The sequence below is a fragment of the Balaenoptera acutorostrata genome, chromosome 9, assembly GCF_949987535.1.
Source record: "Balaenoptera acutorostrata chromosome 9, mBalAcu1.1, whole genome shotgun sequence".
Taxonomy (NCBI): domain Eukaryota; kingdom Metazoa; phylum Chordata; class Mammalia; order Artiodactyla; family Balaenopteridae; genus Balaenoptera; species Balaenoptera acutorostrata.
Window position 1 is genome coordinate 21,428,318 of NC_080072.1, and position 3,636 is coordinate 21,431,953.

Sequence of the window (3,636 nt, forward strand, 5' to 3'; positions counted from 1 at the left end):
GACTCAAGGAAGAAGCCCCGAGCTTCGCCACCAGCACTCAAACCTGAAATTCTACTTAAACTATTCCCTGAAATTATATTATAAGACATTTACAGAATTGTTAAGTACTATATCAGTATCAAAACAGCCCATTTTATCATAAACTATTATGTACATAGTACATACCTGTATTACCACATTAATAAGTACATACATCTTATACATACATTACATTATATGTATAATCATACATTACATTACTTACCCCATGCTTATAAGCATGTACATCCTATTATTAGTATTACATAGTACATATAGATAATTAATCGTACATAGTACATTAAGTCAAATCAATTCCAGTCAACATGCATTTCCCGTCCATTAGACCACAAGCTTAATCACCAGGCTGCGTGAAACCATCAACCCGCTTGGCAGGTACCCCTCTTCTCGCTCTGGGCCCAAAATCTGTCGGGGTTTCTATTAATGAACTTTAGCAGACATCTGGTTCTTACTTCAGGGCCATCTCACCTAAAATCGCCCGCTCTTTCCCCTTAAATAAGACATCTCGATGAACCAATGGCTAATCAGCCCATGCTCACACATAACTGTGATTTCATGCATTTGGTATTTTTTAATCTTTAGGGGGGATGCTTGGACTCAGCTATGACCTTAAAAGGTCTTAACACAGTCAAGCCAACTTTAGCTGGACTTCAATTGAAAGTTATTTACTAGCATCAATAATTCATGGTGTGTAGTTCAGTCATTGGTTACAGGACATAACAATATTATATGTGTATACATGTACAAGAGACAAAGCATTCCACTCTTCCCCCCGCCCCCATCTAAAGCAAACTCCCATCAAAACAGATTAGCCTCAAAAACACTCCCATCATACCAATAAACTACTTAGATATTCACCACCCATATAGACAGACATCCCCCAGATTCATTAGCCATTTTATCAAAAATTTAATACTAAATCCGACACAAACTGCACAACACAGCCATATAAATACCACCTGTACACAGCAAGTTGATGTAGCTTAAACAACCTCTAAAGCAAGGCACTGAAAATGCCTAGATGGGCTTACTAGCCCCACAAACACACAGGTTTGGTCCCAGCCTTTCTATTAATTTTTAATAGAATTGCACATGCAAGTATCCGCACTCCGGTGAGAATGCCCTCTAAATCACTAAGATTAAAAGGAGCAGGTATCAAGCACACTATGTCAGTAGCTCACAACGCCTTGCTCAACCACACCCCCATGGGAGACAGCAGTGATAAAAATTAAGCCATAAATGAAAGTTCGACTAAGTCATATTAATTAGGGTTGGTAAATTTTGTGCCAGCCACCGCGGTCATACGATTGACCCAAGTTAATAGAAATACGGCGTAAAGCGTGTTAAAGAGTAATACAAAATAAAGTTAAACCGTAATTAAGCTGTAAAAAGCCATAATTAAAGTAAAAATAGACTACGAAAGTGACTTTAGCATATCCTGATTACACGACAGCTAAGGCCAAAACCTGGATTAGATACCCCACTATGTTTAGCCCTAAACCCAAATAATTACAAGAGCTAGATTATTCACCAGAGTACTACTAGCAACAGCTTAAAACTCAAAGGTCTTGGCGGTGCTTCACACCCCTCTAGAGGAGCCTGCTCTATAATCGATGAACCCCGGTAAACCTCAGCAGCCCTGGCTAATCCAGTCTACATACCTTCAGCAAACCTTAAAAAGGAGCAAAAGTAAGCACAACTATAGCATGTAAAAATGTTAGGTCAAGGTGTAACCCATGGGGTGGGAAGAAATGGGCTACATTTTCTACACAAAGAACACTCTCTTATCTGCATGAAAGTTTTTATGAATCCTTAAAAACCAAAGGGGCATTTAGCAGTAAATTAAGAATAGAGTGCTTAATTAAATAAGGCCATGAAGACACACACACCACCTGTCACCCTCCCTCAAGTATTATGACAAAACCACAACTTATTAACAGATGCTAGTCGATTATATGAGAGGAGATAAGTCATAACAAGGTAAGCATACTGGAAGGTGTGCTTGGATAAACCAAAGCATAGCTTAAATAAAGCACCGAGTTTACACCTAGAAGATTTCATAGCCTGTGAATGCCTTGTACTAAATCTAGCCCACAACCCTCCATCATACTAGCACTAACCAATCAAATAAAACATTCACCTAACATCTAAAGTATAGGAGATAGAAATTTAAATACTAATGGAGCCATAGAGAAAGTACCATAAGGGAATGATGAAGGAAGCATTAAAAGCAGCAAAAAGCAAAGCTTACCCCTTGTACCTTTTGCATAATGATTTAACTAGCAAAATTTCTAAAAAGAGAACTTAAGTTAAACTACCTGAAACCAGACGAGCTACTTATGAACAGTTACTAGAAAAAACTCATCTATGTGGCAAAATAGTGAGAAGATATGTAAGTAGAGGTGACAAGCCTAACGAGTCTGGTGATAGCTGGTTGTCCAGGAAAAGAATTTCAGTTCAATGTTAAATAATACTAAGAACCCCTTATAAGTTTTAATGTATGTTTAAACATTAGTCTAAAAAGGTACAGCTTTTAAGAAACAGGTACAACCTTAACTAGAGAGTAAAAACAAACAGCACCATAGTTGGCTTAAAAGCAGCCACCAATTAAGAAAGACTTCAAGCTCGACAATATATCTTAATTTCAATATTAAATAAATCAGCTCCTAGTCTTATTACTGGACCAATCTATAAAATTATAGAAGCAATACTGTTAATATGAGTAACAAGAAGTATTTCTCAAGTATTTCACAAGTTTACATCAGCAACTAATAATATACTGATAATTAGGAGTAAATAAATATAACCCAACACTATTTATTAAACATATTGTTAATCCAACACACGTGTGCACCCAAGGAAAGATTTTAAAAAAGTAAAAGGAACTCGGCAAACACAAACCCCGCCTGTTTACCAAAAACATCACCTCTAGCATCACTAGTATTAGAGGCACCGCCTGCCCAGTGAGAATTGTTAAATGGCCGCGGTATCCTGACCATGCAAAGGTAGCGTAATCATTTGTTCTCTAAAAAAGGACTTGTATGAATGGCCACACGAGAGTTTTACTTCTCTTACTTTTAATCAGTGAAACTGACCTCCCGTGAAGAGGCATGGATGACAAAATAAGATGAGAAGACCCTATGGAGCTTCAATTAATCAATCCAAAAAAACATAGTTAAACCACCAAGGGATAACAAAATTTCACATGGATTGACAATTTTGGTTGGGGTGACCTCGGACCACAAAAAATCTCCGAGTGATTAAAGCTGAGACCCACTAGTCAAAGCATAATATTACTTATTGATCCAAAAAATTGATCAACGGAACAAGTTACCCTAGGGATGACAGTGCAATCCTATTCTAGAGTCCATATTGACAATAGGGTTTACAACCTCAATGTTGGATCAGGACACCCCAATGGTGTAACCACTATTAAAGCTTCGTTTGTTCAACAATTAAAGTCCTACATGATCTGAGTTCAGACCGGAGCAACCCACGTCAGTTTCTATCTATTATGTATTTCTCCCAGTACGAAAGGACAAGAGAAATAAGGCCCACTTTGAACAAGTGCCTTCAAAACAATTAATGATGTAATCT